This window comes from Pygoscelis adeliae, unplaced genomic scaffold (genome assembly GCF_000699105.1).
Source record: "Pygoscelis adeliae isolate BGI_AS28 unplaced genomic scaffold, ASM69910v1 Scaffold222, whole genome shotgun sequence".
Lineage (NCBI taxonomy): Eukaryota > Metazoa > Chordata > Aves > Sphenisciformes > Spheniscidae > Pygoscelis > Pygoscelis adeliae.
Window position 1 is genome coordinate 3,426,385 of NW_008824309.1, and position 17,891 is coordinate 3,444,275.

General features: G+C 38.5%; 1 protein-coding gene across 1 annotated transcript in view; it reads right to left on the bottom strand.

The window, feature by feature from the left end:
• The window catches only part of GTDC1 (glycosyltransferase-like domain containing 1), a 181,254-nt gene that overhangs the window by 109,932 nt on the left and 53,431 nt on the right, over positions 1-17,891 (bottom strand). The window lies entirely within an intron of this gene.

Below are 17,891 nucleotides of genomic sequence, written 5' to 3' on the forward strand. Positions count from 1 at the left end.
CAGGGTGTACATCACGTATGCCTGATAGCAACCCAAGACAGTCTGTTCGAGCACTCAAGGAATCTGCATATAATCATGCTTAGTGAAAACCACAGAAAACTCCCATTGCTGTTGGTTCCAAAGGACATTCATTTTTAGAAAATGAAGTTGCGTCTTCATTTTTCTGTATTGTTCAAATGTAACCAAATATAAGAAGTGGCAGAAACTGTAACCGAGGGGTTAAACTCTGTCTTCAGTACAAAAATTCCACTTATTCCATTGTTCTCTGCAAATATACAGTCAAGATCAACATTTAATCACAACATGTACTTTCTATATTGTGACTGTAAAATTTAGTAATCGAAATGGCTACCATATTAAAAATGCATTCTGTCATTTTTCCACTTAGAGATCCCCTGTATAATGCTCCTATTTAAAGGTCAGCTAATTTTATTATGGAAAGTAACTAATAACCTTTATTAATTCTTAGGCTCGCAGTTTTCTAGCACGTCAACCAAATAACTAATACACTGAAGGAAGATAAAATACCAACCAAAGTTGCGTATTGTCTCTACTGTGTGGGCAAAACTCTGTATTTGCAATAGACAAAAAAGGTCATTAGAAATTTAATACATGGTTTTTGCTCTGGAAATTACGAAAGCATGTACAGACGGAGCTTTTTAAAAGCCAGGCTTGCTGGTCCTCCCCCACGCTCCAAGATGCTGAGACCACTGAGTGAGGTGCTAAGTCCACTAATGTCCCAGCACAACCAATAATCCCAAATGTTATACAGCGCCTTTTTTTTTTTTGGTCATTTCCTAAATTTGCAGGACATGCCAATATTGGAGAACATAACGAAGAATTCTGCGTACAAACTTTTCTGCTGTCTTTAATAAAATGACTGAACAACATGAAAATATCAAAGTTAAAAATATATGTATTCATATTTTATTCTCATGACATCTCTTGTATGGGAAGCATTATTAATGTTGCACACTATATAAAAATGATGCAAGAATACCCAGTATTTTATTATGTTAAAGCAAAAATGTTTAAGTAGATCAGAATGCAGCATTATTCATGACCAGCCCTTCCTAGCACACTGCTTTGGGTGAGTTTGTTCCTAAGAAACATTACTACGCTTGAAACTAAAAATAGATAGCTATTTTTAGCTATTTAATCACATGAGGAAGAGACACAGTTTGTATCAGTCTTCTTTAATTTACAACATAATTCCGTAACGCACCCTGCACGTATATCATGAAAATCCCTGGCACACAACCTCCGGGCTCGCACACCGTGAGCCACACGCCGGCTGCAAGTGGAAGCAAAATGGGTTTTAAAAGATTCCAGCAACAATAGCCTTGTGACTAAATCAGAAACAGAAGCAGAAGTCATGAGCCAAACAGATACCTATCGGTTTCCTTGAGCTTAATCTGATTAAAACATGGCTCTCAAAAATGTTAAATAGAATGCCACGTCAGAGAGCAGGCAAATGATAAAAATAGTTCATGACAGGAAATCATTATTAAGCCAGCATTACTAGTGTATCTGTTATGGAAATTTCCCTGTAATTTTTCAAGGTTTCCCCTTATGCTTTTCTTGAGTTGCCTATTACACTTTTTTTTTTTCTCTTCTCCTCAATGGCGTGTAAGTTTGAGATGTAAAAAGAAAATTATCACTGCAATTTTCCAACTACACTCTGCTCAGTACCATCTCAAGTGTGTCATACATCATCTTGTCATTCACTTTAACAAGAAATCACGTAATATTCAGAGGCAGAAAATAAGCCAATATGGGCAAGTGCCACTATGGCAAAAACACATTCATGTGTCATTACAGGAAAAAAAAATTAATCTTAATTTCACATAATGAAAGCATCTTAAATATTTTTAAGTGGGGGCAAAAGTTTCTATGAAAAGCTGCTGGGAATGACAGGAGAGCCATTCTAGAGTCCAGCAACCAAAATTAGAAGAACAAAACTTTTGATAATATACTATCGCAGATCAACCTTAACGTTTTAGAGAGCTTACACAAATAAAATAAAATTCAGCACCCTAAAAAAAATAAAAAAGTCATTATTACTATCCTTCCTACTATTACCACCCCTCTCACAACCATCCTCTGGATTATCGTGCCTTTAGAGCACTCCATAAAATACAAACTAGACTTGCAGCATCTTGTCCTGCCTTTAGCTACACAATCCAGAAAAAGCTTTTACAGAAAACCAACCAAACAAAAAATAAACACAACACTTGTACAAGGTCTTATCTTCCAAGGCTAACTCCAATTACTAAAACCCTACTTTGGCACATTTAAGAGACTTCAAACTTTAACAGCCACCCCCAAAAACCTTTGGTTTCTTTTTAAAATGACACTGGTGGAAAAAAACCACCGTTAATCAAATTAGCTGTCTTTTCATTGAAAACAGGCATTTCATCTCTAATGATGATTCAGGCTTCCCCAAAGAAAAGCCGTGATTTAGTTGATCATTGATGCGCTGCCCTTCCAGCAGAAGGACACCCAACGCCCCTCCCGTACCACCGCTCATCCTCCCCGATGGCCCCTTCGCCCAGCAGCCTTCCCACCGCTGCGCGTGGATACTCAAACACCAGCAGGTTTTTAAATTTTAAGTCAAACTCAGAATTGGTTGCCACTGGCACGTCATAAGACAAACACGTGACGTGGGGAAACAAAGAGGTACCTCACAGAGACATATCTAGACAGAAGGGCTAGTCTTTAATCAAACTCCAACTTCTGCCCACCTAAAATCCAAGGGTGACAATGCATCACAGGGATAATGACAATTTTTAAAGATAGTAGAGTCACCACATATATTGCAAGTGTTTTCTAAGACCTTCTTGATTTTTGTCCTGGGTGTTGGCATCTTCATCCCTCAACTGCCAAGCTGCGTCTGACTCAGCATGAAAGGGAACGTGCATCCTATTTACAGCAGTGCTTAAACCTTATTCCATAAAGAGTTTTCCAAGAGCACTCACGTCTATTCTTCTTAATATCCCTCCCACATTAAGAAATGATTATCTAATACAAGGAGTAATCAGCTCATGGTCTTACTACAGTTATCCTCCTTGACAAAGCAGGGAAAAAAATACCCAACTGTGAAGCATTAGAAAGTCAAGGTTCAAAACATCCACATTTATTGAGATCAACGCAAATTTATTTAGATCTCAATGCGAGACCATGTGCTGTCTCTTGATACAGAAATGCCTATCCGCTGGTAAATTCAAAGCCTGTATTTCTACAATGGGCCTCTACCAGGACACATGCAATGTCACAGCGAAGGACGCACAGCCTGAAATGCTGGAAGAAAAGCTGGCGGCAGTTAAACCAGAACTAGTTTTAATGTCAACTTTAACACTACCATGCCAGAACGTGGTGAAACACAGAAATGTCATGCTGTCCTGCCGTCAGCGCTAAATAGCTTCCTAATCTGAAATACCAATATAGAAGTATGGACTAATAAATTATTAATTTATTACAGTATTAATAATAGCAGCAATAATATTAAGAACCGGCCATAAGACAGAGCCAAGCATACCCTTCCAGGCAAGAACTTTACGGGCAGAGTTCAAGTGTGCACCAACAGCCATCCAGACCGATGCAAATTTGTTCACAACATGCCTTTTCTCATTTCATATCCCCTCTCAGATCAGTTTTCTCTATATTACCCTAGGAAAAGAGACATGCAAGGGAAAAATAGGCATTCTTGTGGTTCTTAGGAGCAAAAATATGTTTGTGCAGAGTTATATGGAGGGCCAGAACACCTCCGATCGCTGAAGGCTAAATGAGTCATCCACTTCAGAAGAATGACCAGTAATTAAACAAGAATCTGTAAAGCTATTAAGTGCAAGTATCAATTTCAACCTATGACACTGAAGGGAAAGAAGCTTCCTATGTACTGAAACCATCGATGTATCATACAGCAGAGTCGTTTGCAAAATAACCTCTCACCAAAGGAAATTCTTCTCCTTAGGAAGCCAAACAAAAACAATCTAAAATATTTATTGCCATCAATTTCATCCCTGTTCCATAAACTGCTTAAGAGACATGACATCATGCTAACCACCTAGACCCGTCTGGGTTGATGATAGTCCCAGATTTCAGGCTGAAGACTAAACTGCAGGAGCATGGAAGGGTGCGAATCTACAGGTCATCACAGACGCTGAACACAAATCTGACTCGCCAAAGCCAGAGCTGACACTCCAGCAAATATAGAAGGTCTGGCAGTGGCAGAGGCTGACACCACAAAAACAAGTCTTGCAATATTTTTTTCAGCCTCTCCTTGGACTAAAAGTAGGAAGGCTTTCCTTTAAATGGACCAGACCTATTTGCTCCAGTCCCTGTATTCACAGTTCTGCTCCCGTATGGAAAGACATCCACAGCACCTGAGCATACTTCCTGATGCGTTAGCAAAACAATCAGCAAGCCCCATGCCCCGATGGGACATTACTGTCTGTTTTCTAGCAGTTAAGCATAGCAAGCCATATCTCCCTTTGCTCCACGGTTTATTCTTCCACGTTGCTAGATCTGAGCTGTATGATCTTAAGTCTTTAGTGCTTTACTGAAGTCCTTTTTTACGGCTCATTTCCAAATCTCACTTGTCTAGAAGTATTTGTCCGTCTTTCCCTTTCTAGCCCCATACATCACTAAGTGCCAAGCACTCGGCAATCCAGTATACACGAAAGAGGCTTCAAAGACGCAATTCTGAATCGTCTTGACTCAGGTTGGGACAAAGAAGGGGCAGGGACCCCCAAACGCACCGCTCCCTGCTTCTGCGGGAAGGAGCAGATGGCCGACTTCCAGATGGCCGCCGACCTCGTCTCACCAATTTCAACATCGGTATCTTGAATTATGTCTCAAAGGCTGGTCCCAAAACAGACTGCAGGTCACTGCCCACAGCTCCCGGCTACACGGCTTACCCACAAGCCAAAGCATTTTGCAAAACGCAGAATGACAAGCCTGAAAAAAGGTTAAGACTAATTAAAGTTCGTAGCAGGGCATAGCTGGAAAAAAGTTCAGAAGTAGACGTTAAGGTGAAATCCATCTTAAATATATATATTTTAAGTGTATCTCAAATCAGACGTTTTCTCCCCAGCCACAAACATCCCTTGCTTTCCACATGGCACCTCGTAAACCAAGGAAATGCCTCAGCACTGGTCATTTGTACCCAACAGGAATTAAGATGCGAACCATGAAAACCCAACCAACCCCAACGGTTTTGCTTCCAGGTCACCCCACAGCTGAGAATGGGCTTATTTTTCAGCTTCCAGACCAAAAGTCCGTAACAGCGCTGCAAGAGCACTCACAAATGGGTTTGATCCAGCTTTAAACATGATAAACTTTCCAAGACTCAGTGAAACAGTGGTTAATTAATTTTGCTTGAAGTAGCCAAAGAGTAATTTGTGAGATTTGTGTACCAGCTAAGCCTAATTTTAATGCAGCCACAAACTATATTGTTTCTTCATATGACCTTAATCTAACTCCTCTTTGGGGCAGTTAAAAAACTTTAAATCTACCAACAGGAAGGTAACAAAACAATTCCGACTGCCACAGTAAGGAGCTGGTATGAATTAATGATTTCATCAATTTTACAGCTTATATTCTTCTACAGTTTATGTAATAAATTAGAAAATTAAAATGTTACTGCTTTCTTACTCTGAGTGCATAATTTCCTCAAGAAGACTATTTCCAGACATTTAAAAGAAAAGTGTATTTTACAATAGGAAAAGTGAGTATACCGCATTTCAAAATCCATTAAAATATAAAATTCTGGTTACAGGCGCAACAATCTGCCTAATTAGTTTTTCCTAATTAGCAGGATGCTCTAACCTCTTTAATAAGACTTCTGTGGACAGAATGTTCCATATTGGTTATCCATCTGAGGAAAAAAACTAAACAAGTACAGCTAATAGAACAAGCGTGGTTGGGCTTCGTGGTCAGAAGGCTGCTCTGGCACGTTAATACTGGCAAGCTGCAAAAACACGGAATATTCTACCTTAAATATACCACCGCTCACACTACACACCCCTCTAACCCTGGCATTTTAAAGGCAAAATTAAAGATATTGCACACCAGAGTTAACGAAGTTACAGTTTTAAATTCCACAGCAAGTGCTGGGAGACAAAAAAAAAACACCCAAAAACAAAAAACAACAAAAACCCAACATACGTATGGACCAAAATACACTGCGGAACAGTGAGCTAAGGAGATAATGGGAAGGCACACACCACAGTGACGCTGTAACAGCCCAGAGCGCGGCTGCGTAAGTTGTTGTCCTCCACCGCAAAGCATTTACTTCGCGCGCCGTTTTTGTACCTTCCTCTTCACGATTCGGAGTCTTGGTACGTACCTAGCAATTAATAGGTAACAACGTTATCTTCGAGTCCCATCTTATCCAATAAAAACCAGTCTCGTTATTACTATATATCGACCGTGTAATTCAAAGACTACCGGTTAAGAGAAATGCAGAGCCCCAGCAACATCTGTGGTCAGAGGCAGATGCTCGAGATAAAGAAAATTCAGGCCCCGGTTTTGTTAGGAGTTTGCAGAGCAGCTGCTGAGCTTCATCTCAACAGCTGAAATATCCTTTATACTGCCTAAAAATGCAGGAAGCACACAAGTATCTCAGACTCCCTCCCTGCCACCAACTCATTCGCCCCGCTCGCTCAGACATACCCACTCCACCCGTGCTCTGAACACATTGGTCTCATCACCCACCAATGGACCTCTTGAAGGCACAGGAAAAAACTATTATATCCTTCACTTTTTTCCAGTCAGTATCTAAGAAAACTTAGGTATGAATACCTAAATGTTAGAGTCATGTGCAAAATATAATCTAAGAACAGTCCCTTGAAAAACACGTGCTAATGGCAGGAGGTACAGAGACACCATAAATATTCTCTTCAAACATGCCCAAACTCCAGAAACCCCACGCAATCCACAATGTCAATGACCTTCCATACAACCGTTAACATTGGAAAACAGTATTTTAAAAGTATAGATGCCTACTTTTTAGAACGGAATGTATACTCTACTCATTATAACATAGCATGGCACATTAAAATCTAGATTTTTTTTTTTCTGTACTGATATGCAAAAATATATACATGTATTTTTCAATCTATTGACACCAGAATGCATATTAATTCAATGCAAGACCACTCTCTAGGTTCTCTGCTCCATGTTAAAAAAAAAAAAGGAAGGAAGAAAAGGTAGGTTTTATCATTTCTAACTCATGATGCAATTTTGAGTAATTACATTAGACTCTGGTTTTCCCGTTCTGAAACTGCTCCCTACCACCTCTGCCTAAAGAGCTTCCGTCTTCTTGGGCAAGAGATCTGGGTTTAAAGCACTTCAGACCTGCACGCTTCAACAGCCACAGAAAACACTAAAGTCTGATTCCAAACTAGCTTGGGGCCACAAGATCCTTTGCAAGGCCAGCATTAAACGTTGCAAGAGTAAGCACTACTGCAAATCAGACTCTACCTGTATAGCATTGAGTAGATGGTAACGCAAGCCTGGAGTAGATAGCTATGAGGACTCTGTAACCAAGTCCTCTTCCATACAGGTCTCTTGACTGATATCTTGAAGACATCATCTAAAGTGATCAGTAAACACAATGGTCAATTGACCCCAGACAACTGAACTTCCCTCCTGATTAGGAAACCGAAGTTTTGTGAAAGTAATGGAGAGAAAAGGCAAAAGCAGCAGGGTCAGCAGGTATGACTTGTATAATACCATGGCAGGTATGAAGTTACTATTTGCTCCTGGGATAACCGAGGGTCAGAAATACCAAGAGATGCGTTAACACCTGATGGCAATGCCGGGCTAACTCAAGTTACTCCCAAAGCACCTACCCAGTTCCTTCTCCTCCCACCTTGATACCTCACAGCTAAGACTTGTGGATGTAACAATAATTCAGAACCAACTTTAGTCTAGGATGAGGACAGCATTAAAAAAAAAGTAATTTAAGGGCTAAAGTAAAAAAAAAGAACAAACAAGAAGGAGGTCAGGCTACTACTGAAGACCAAAAAACTTCAAAAACTTGCCAAATATGGCAAAATAGGATGGTTTTAGAGAACCCCTGCATTCTATCTAATCAAAACCTTCACCCCTCTCCATCCACACCTATTAACCTCCAACACGAGCCTCAGCCTGTGTCAAGCTGAACTGGACATCCTTGAAGGAAAACAGGTCTAAAGCACACGTTCGTTTTTTTGTCAATGGCTACAAGGCAGACAGAAGCTATGTCTAGCACTATAAACAGTACGATGTAGCATACTTCCTTCAGAAATAACATCTTATTTTGGCTCATCTACAATTTATTACAGTATAGCTATACCAAGAGAAATTCTCCTTCTAAGTTAATTTAGGAATCATTTCACTCTAAAAAAATAAATAAAATAAAAGGCAACGCCTTCGTTACAATTTTCCCTGAAATTCATCTCCCCTTCTTGCGTAAGTTTAGTATCCTTAGTGCTATTTTGTCAAATTCATTTGGCATATAACATTTTTAGCTGTTATGTTTTTAATAAAATTGATTACCAGGAAATTTCTGCATATGCACAGTTTAAAATAATTCTATTCCTCAGGGTTTAAACATAGAGATGTCGCTATGCATGATAACTGTTCCATGTTTAGCGAGTTACAACTATTCTGTCACGAGTAGGAAATGCATTTTGCTCACAAAAGCCAAAGGCACTGTCAAACCTGCAGCAATCTGCAGAACAGTAGGAAAAAAATGCCTGCAAACTAACTGCTACTAGATAATGGTCCCATTTATCGTTCTTAAATTCCATCTTTAATTAAAAATGGGATATGCTTTTACATAAATAAAAAATTGCAGATGTTCTCAAATTACTCCTCCTCAATTTTTTTAATTCTTCTATATATAATATACATAGCATTATATGCATTCAAAAATTTCTTCATGTTATTACGTAATACTTAACCAAATGGACGCACATCTTCATTATATGCAGAATCTGTTATGTTAAAAAAATATTATCGGTCTTAAGGAAAACACAAGTTAACAAAACTCGTAGCAGGAACACCACTTAACTACAACAAAATTTAAAGTTGAAATAAATTTTCTATTGTTTTACTTACAATAATTTACACCTTTTTTTAAAACCATTTGATAAATCATTATTTTAAACAACTTAAGTAGTTACACCACATAAAATCGGTGTGAGAGAAACATTAGGCCCGGTCTAGACACATCTTTCCTCATAATAATTATTAGAAACAATACTGTTAACAGGTATAAATTCTTCCAGTAATTCTTCTTCAAAAAGAAAATCCCGTATTTGCTTCTGATGTTGGGTCCACTGCTGCTTCCTTCATTCTTTCAAGTGGCTATTAGACAGAAATATAAGCTCCAGTGTGCAACAAGTAAAATGGAAATTAAGAGAGCTAAAACGAAAAATGACGAACAAGTAGGCAAGGTTATAAACATAAACAATAAAAAAAAAAAGTGCTCTGAAATGGGAAGCATTCTTTAAAATGACTGTGTCCACTGGACCATCAGAGTATACGTGCAGGAGGAAGGGAGGAAAAGACAGAGACGAAGGACAAAGGCAAGAAAGGGAAAATACTGTCCAAGCGAATAAGGAGACTGCAAAAATCTTCGTTATAGAATGATGAACAAAAAAAAAAAAGCCTTTTGGTTGCTCTGTATTTGTCAAAGATATTCAAACAAATAGACATAATTTACATAGGTTCTCAATGTTTTTTTTTGAAGAGAGGGTAAATTAATCATCATAATGATTCAAAGCATACCAATAACAGGTATCGTTCCCAAGATACTTGGGCTGAATAGTGTAAGAGGGAAGAGGAGGAGGAGGAGGAGGAGGAGGAAATAAATTGATCAAATCGCTGTTTGGGGGAGGCAGAAGTCCATCTTAAATTAAATGCATTCCATTGCACCGTAACTTAACATATAGATTGTAATCAAACTACAGCCTAGGTATATGTTGCGTGTTTAGGGAAGAAACAGCATCATAAACCACAAAATCAAGTATTTATGGGTCAATTTAGGTTAGCATTTCAGTTTGATTCAGAAGAGCATTTATGAAGCGGAATCTCACAACCATCCTCGCCTAGCGTGCCTCAGCTCACACCAGACTGCTCTCCAAGATTATGAACTGTATCCCTTCAGATGAAACAGCGCCAGGAGCTGACGGTCCTGGAGAACATTTAATGGACTCCAGCCTCGTCTTACCGACATTCAGTCCTTAAGAACCAGGCTACACCTAGTCTGAAGTAAAAACCCCTGAATTAACGTGCTGTGTGGACGTCGGACCAGGAGCACCATTTCACCCTACTGCCTCTCCACAACCCGATCAAGTTGCACTACTTGTTAACAGGTATCACCTGCCTATGCGGTCATGTGCATGTTACAGTTCTATATACAGTTGTAATCCCAGAGGAATCAAGGAGATAAAACCAGAAAACACCTTTGGGCACATTTTCTAGAGTGACCATGGACCTGGTCAGTGCCTTCAGAATCCACACTGAAACTCAGGGACACCCACAGGAGATGCTAAGAGCCCACAGCTGGTGTGAAAAAGCATCTGTAGAAATACTCCTTGAACTTCCAGTCTCTACCACCCAAGCACACCAGAGAAAGCCCCTACCCAGTGGTCATGGCAGTCGTAGTCAACGGAGACAAGGTGAGCAGTTACGGCGCGAGTGGAAGTGAAACCAGCTGAGCAGGGTACTGAGCTCTCCAGTACGGGCGCTCGGGCTGAACTAAGTAACTGAAGGTAACTAGGTAACTGAAGTCCTGGTCTGTTGTAGACTGGCAACTGAGATGACCCCAGCTACCTGAATGAAGACTTTCAAACTTCAATGTATTTGCATTAGGTTAATGCTTGCAATTAAAAAAAAAAAAAAAAGAAAATATTAATGTTAACATAGGTCTTCTCCCAAAACTGTTTTGCTAAAAACGTAAGATTTCTTTTCATTATAGATCAATTCACAAAATCCAGCCAAGCTGTGAGTACTTATAAAGAAAGCTAGTTATTTATGACACTGGAATATAAAGCTATAAATCCAAATCATGTGCAAACCAAGCATCTGACAAAATTTGTATTATTTACTTTGTAGGTGCAAAAAAAATAATTTGAGATTAGGAAAAAAGCAGCACAGGAAAAAAAATTTAAAAACCAAACAAGATTTTACTCTTTATTAGATGCAAACCAAAAGCTTTGTTTCTTTCCCTTTGGAAGATCAAATTAGCGTTATGGACTAGAATGACAATGAATTATAGAAAGTATCATATCCTTTACAATATAGTACTGCGTATGTTTGTTATTCAAAAATAGAAATGTAATCTATAACTAATCTAGAAATAAAATATATACACAGCAACCATTTAAAAGGACAGATAAAATACTCATTAAAATCCTAAGTGTAGAAATACTGAATCATAATGCACAACTTCATTACATTTTACTGCCAGCAATGTAAATATCAATTCTCCAGGTGATTCATAAAATTCATTTTAGGAAGAAAAATAAGGATTTCACCCAGCACTCGAGAACATAAAGGAAAACACGTGCTAGGGTTTGAAAAATCAGACTGTTCTTTCCTTGTCTCATCAGAATATTTTTCTGGAATTTCAGCAAGTCTTTTACACATCAAATGGACAACTGCCATTTCACATTAGCACTTTCTATAGATCACCCAACAGTCCCAAGCAGCATCCTTCCCGGTCCTGCACCTCTCCTTGCATTGTGTTCATCATTCCCATCTTATTTCGACCAAATTTGAGATCATATGTATACTTCCACTGACTTCAAAGGAAGGAGCCTGCACTTAAATTCATCTAAAACCTCTTTTAACTATCCAAATTGTGAAATTGCCTAATAACGGGGCTGTATTAAAAAAAAAAAGCACATTGGACAAATTAAACAACTGAAGTTTTGAGGGAAGCGTGCATGTGGGGGTTTCCACACAAAAATGTAAAGAAAACCTGTCACTTTTAAAATGAATAGCTACCATCTGCCAGCATTTTATCTGAGGCAAAGTTGATTAATGCAAAGTGAATGTTTAAGATCACATTGCTGTCTGCCTGAATAAATTTCAGGTAGTTTAGTTAGGAAATTATTTGTCCTGTTTCTTAAGGGGGGGGGGGGGTTGTTGTTATTGGATTCCTCCCCCCAAGCTTTTACGCAGCCAGACCTAAGAATAAAAACATTTGCTCTTAAATTGCCATATTGTACAAGGACTTTGAGCGCCGGGACATTGTTTCTGGCCCCTCTGCGCCACGGCAGCAAAGTAATTAATCTGTCCAACAAAGGAGATCCCACCTCCTTCGCCGGCTTCATGAAAACTTTCAGGCAGCCTCTCTCGGTCATACTGAAAAGTAACTTTTAGCAGTCTAATTGTGAACAGAGAAACCACAGCAGTGCTGTTATCCTCAATAGGAAACGATTTTGCCCTTAGACCTTATTTAATTTTTTACTGGATTAATTTTTTTACCAGATTAATTTTTTTACTTTTGTTTACAGTATCTTCCCAATTTAAGAAAATAAATCTATTACAGAATTTAAACATTTTTCTTTTGTTGACTTTATCAAAGCATTGCTTTATATTAGTGTTCTGATAAAAATCACATACATTCGATTATATGTAATAAACTTCTTCAGAAGCTTACTTTGAACAGTAACATTTTCAGAAGAAGTTTTCAGAACAGATTTCAGGTGACATTAACCTAAGTCACACAAAACCCAGTTTTACATGTATGTTCCCGCGTTACATACTTCCAGCATCAGATGGCCTCCAAGTTCTCCCTCATCAGAGAGAATTTCACACCCATTATTCAGGCTGGGACACCCTCTATTATCCGGGGCTACAGAAGTGGAGGGCATCATCTGTGATAAGTGGTGGAGCTTCACGCCGTTCCATATGGACGTATACTCTCTTTGCTTGTACTTTAAGCTGGCTGGACACCAGCCAGCTCTGGTCAGAAGTCACAAAGTTGTTTTAGCTCAGTACATGGTGCCTGCGTTTCATATCTCGGCAGGGTTTATTGGTTTAGGGTCAACGCGGCGCTAGGACGGCCATCTGGCCCCCGGTGCGAAGCTAGCTCCCAACCAGCTAGGTCAAAGAGTGGGCAGGATGAATGTCTATGCGTTTGCACAAGCCCGTGTGAATTAACCTTGGTGAACGCAACTGATTTGCTTAAAAAAAAAAAAAGCAAGCAAGTTTAGCACTAATGAAATTGAAGAAGTAGTGACCTTTTACTCAGCTCGGGAGCGTGAAAGAGGAGCACGGGACTAAGCGATGTCTCCTGTACCCTTCCCTTGCAGTGTGCTTTGCCCCTTTAAATGAAGGTTTTCTGTTATTCCTGGTCTGGACATCTCTACAGCAAGGTAAGAACGCCGTTATTTGTATCCATCAGTGAGACTATAGAAATGAGTAAGTTACACCCACACGGTATTTTTAATCAAAGATGAGACCTGAACCCTGTCCTTAGGGGATACCAGCTATTACATTTAGTCACCTTATTTCTTCATGCCTTTATATCAACTAATCCAAGTACAAAGGACACCACCAGCCTGTTCTCCAAGAGCATGTTCCACTCCATCTGACATAAAACTGCAGTTAAAACACACAAACGCTTCTTAACTTTACACTGAGCAACAAAGAAATGGCGTGAAACTAAGACCAGCTCTGGGCAGAAAATTATTCAGCAATTCCAAGAAGGTGAGCCACGTCCCATCTTCAAATGTAACGAAGTTGAGCAATAAAGACCAAAATACACACTCTTAGTAGTCGATACCATAAATGAGATTCAAGTTTTATTCACCTATATACAGAAGCAAACACCATAAAATATGCCCAAAAAAAAAAATAGTATCAGGTAAACTTTTTTTTTTTAATTTTCAGGTACACGGTTATCTTTTATTTAACTAATGTACTACTCCCACATACAATTTATTTATTTCTTACCTCTGTGTTATTAGGGCCAAATGCTGGGAAGGCCGCTAATGCAGGGAAAATTATTCCACTTTCTATGAAGATTCTATAAAGGTGCACTTTCAGCATTTGACATAAAGACGTAAAAAGACAGAAGTGTTCCCAGCACAAATGGGCATCTATGTATCCACCTTTAAAGAAATGGCTGAAATTTGCCCTGCCTTGCTTCAATTCACATCTTCAAACATCTCACCCAGGACATATTACTTGCAGGTATTTTTTTTAAAAGAAAATATCTAGAAAACAGTAAGTACTCTAGCTTACGAATGCTCGCACATGCAAGCTCTGTGATGTTTTCAGTGGGACTGAACTACTCACTGGAATGAAAATTTACAGGATCACTGTTTTTAAGAGGACATTTAAGTGACACCGGTCCATCAGTTAGTAAAGAATTCACCCTATAATAACACATTTTCTCCTTATAGAACAGAATTCACCCTATAATAACACATTTTCTCCTTATAGAACAGAATGAAAGAATCAGATCTGAAACAATCCTAAATCTAGTAGCCTTACCAGGTTATTTAAAAAACAAACAAAACACATCTACATTATATACTGTTGGAATATACTATACATTGCTGAACACCACACCCCCCAGGTTTGGGGTTTTTTTCAGAACTCTATTAATTGAAAACAATGATTTGTTTTCTCTTTTGTCAAATGTAAAAAGCATAGAGTTTGTCTTTAAAATATAGTTGTCAAATATCAAGGGGTATATATATGCTAACATTTACCCTAAGGGTATTTCAGGGCTAGAGTCTGTTACAAATAAAATCTTTATTCATATGAACAGCTACCTGGGGGGCAATACTGAATGTTACACATAATATTTATATATACATATTTACAATAATCTAGCAGTGCTATTAAAACAAACTGGAAGCTACACCGCATTTAGTCTCTCCATTTTGCAGATCTAAGTCTTATGCTACTAACTTTTTTGGTTTTGAATTACTTTCTGTAAAGGACAGTCGCTAAAATGCCAAATGCTTTTGCCTAGTGTGTCATATCAACTGTTTTATTATTTGAAATTTAAAAGACTGTTCATGGTAATAAAGAATAGAATTACAGAAAAAAGAAAAGCAATCTTTTTTTTTTTCATTAAATTCTGCAACATTATTTTCAAATTTGAGAAGTCTCTTTGAATTAAGAAGGAAAAAAAAAGGGCTAAAAAAATTCTTTTTTTGTTACGTGCTTTCTAGAATTACTGAATACTGACTGTGTGCTATGGAAAACAACTTTAGACGAGATCAGACATCTACATTTATCAAAAGAGTTTAAGCTGTCTGAAGCGAGTTGGGAGACAAAGCAGACAACGCAGCAGCTCTGCAGACTGCCAGCAGCCTGAGGAGGTCACGTCTCTCTGCTGGACCTTCCTAATTTACGGAATGAAGATGATCTTATTCCATCAACCGCTAACAAAACTCTGTAATTGTTGAAAAACTTGTCTAGAGAAAGCAGACAGTAATTCCGCCCTTTTTGAGTACATTTCAAATGCTGTGGTTTGGAAATTGCCACCACAAGGATGAAACTCCTTGTACTAATGCAAAGTCCAAACAGACACCTTCTTTCCAATTAAGGAAAAATCATGTGAGTCTCTATAAAGCAATTAAGAAAGCTCTTAAAAATGCTCAGTTCTGTGGCTGCTGTACATCAATGTATTAGACCATTTCAAGTTTGCTTGCCAAGTAAGCCACCTTTAAAAACTCTCCTTACGGCCTTCCAAGTTGGAGGGACACGCTGCGTGCCTGATCTTCCCCATTCATCAGGGCTTCTGTCCTCCTTTAAGGAGATGAATGAAGACATGAGCTGGTTTAACGACACACTGCACAAATGAAGCCACGAAAACAGAAAAGCAACATTTTTCTAGAGAAACGCAGAACAGCCTTTGCATCGGGGAAATAATATAAATCTGTGCAGTGTTGCAGATAAAATACTAAGTGTCCGATACCTTCCACGATAGCTACATGTGTTCCCCTTGAAGGGTGAGGACATTTTCGCCCTCTGACAACTCTGGGTAAATCTCATTTTTGCACGGGAACATCATTTTATTGCGCACCAAGACATCGGCTGCGTGGTTCACAAAAGTAACATTAGATGCAATTCAACTCAGCTTTGAGTCTTGCTCAAGGGAGTACATGTCTGTTCTCCACTAAGAGTGTTTGCAAGTTCATCACATAAACTTCCTGGTCACTGCAGAGCGTCTGAATTTAACATCTATGATTCTGCACTGCACACTCTGCTTCAAAAGCACTTTTTAAGACTGTTCCTTAACTCACTGAACATCACTTGAAAACTAACAAACCTGCCTCCTTCCCATAATCAGCTTATATGTATAAAAGTATAGATCTTTTAAAACGTATGTATACGACTGCTGTTATAGATGCATAGCAATATCAGACTTACTAGCATCAGTATTATTTCTCATACATACCAGCATCTTGAAATAGAGTTTGAAAATAAAAATTTAGTAATGCAGCTGCATTTCCAAAAGTGTTTGCACTCGAAATATTTGTGACCTTTCTGTATTATTAAATGCACAAATAGAAACAAGGTATTTTTGAAATGTCAAATTTATGAAAATCGCTCGTAAAAGAAAATTTTTATTCTCCAAATAACGTCAATATTATAAATAATGCAAATTTGGTATTTCCCACGACCTCACAAGAAGGCTGAAATATTTAAGCGTGTAATTCAAAACACACACTCTTGCCAGTTACCAATGAGAATTTTGTCTTAACAAACTAATACCTGGGAAGCAGATCTTAAATGGTTACTAGCAAGCTAGAAATACAAGAATCAATGTTAATTTTAATCAATGTCTTTTCTAATAGGAGAGAGTAGTCAGCTGCATTAGGTTGTAGTCTGATGCACTTAGACTTTCAATTTAAGAAAACACTTGAAACATTCAATTACAAAACAAACATTAAAAATGTGCAAGTAAAGTAGAAGGTACCTCTAAATCAGTTTTCCTCTCACCAGTCACATCAGCCCTTGTTCCTAAAATTTTATCCTGCCTGTGAGGATAAGGCACACACTTTCTTAAACATCGCATCTTTGTGAACTTTGACTATTTGATTCTGTCTGATCAAACCCTAACAGCAACAGCAAAGAAAAGCTTTCCTCTCTTTAAGATGCTCTATTGGTTAGATCAGATTTATTTGCTGTCAGCAAAGGTTATATTTGCGCATAAGTCTATGACAGATTGCAAGTTTATTAACTTCAAGTGAGTTTTCAAGCTGCTGGGTTGAGGGTTTTTTTGTTGGGTTGTTGGGTTTTTTTGTGGGGTTGGGTCGTCATTCCCTCCCCTTTCCCCCAAGATGTGGGTTACTTGACAAATTGGAGTTAAGTTATCTTAGGTCAATGTAACTGTAAGTTAAACTAATGAAATGCATGTCTATGAGTGATGTCTGATTAGTTTAATACAGTTAGTGCTGGACAGCTTGGGCTGCTGACCTTGAAGGAACACAGATAACATTGCGATGCGTTGGAGGATGTGGTTGCGATACAAGACAAATTTACATAACAGTTTGTCATATACACTCCTCCAAAACAAAACTGTTGCAAAAGGAAAGCAATAGGAAACCAACGCTAAATGCCTCGCATGAGACAAACCTGAGGAAAATTAATTATAACATTTGGCTTGGGATGGTATCTTATTTTAAATACAAGCCAGAAGCAGGCACAGAAAAGGTGTACATTTATATAGTATGCATTCCAAAACGGATTAGGCTTTGTGTCGGGTAACACTGTTCAAATGCAGCCTTCTGCAGCACAAGATCTACTTTTGAAATATCATATTCCTTCCCCAGCCAACTGTGTCTACTTGCTCCTGGTAACAAATACCAGACCCAGTTCTGAACTGTAACTAGTTAGCGCATCATTTAGGTGTGCTCAGAGTC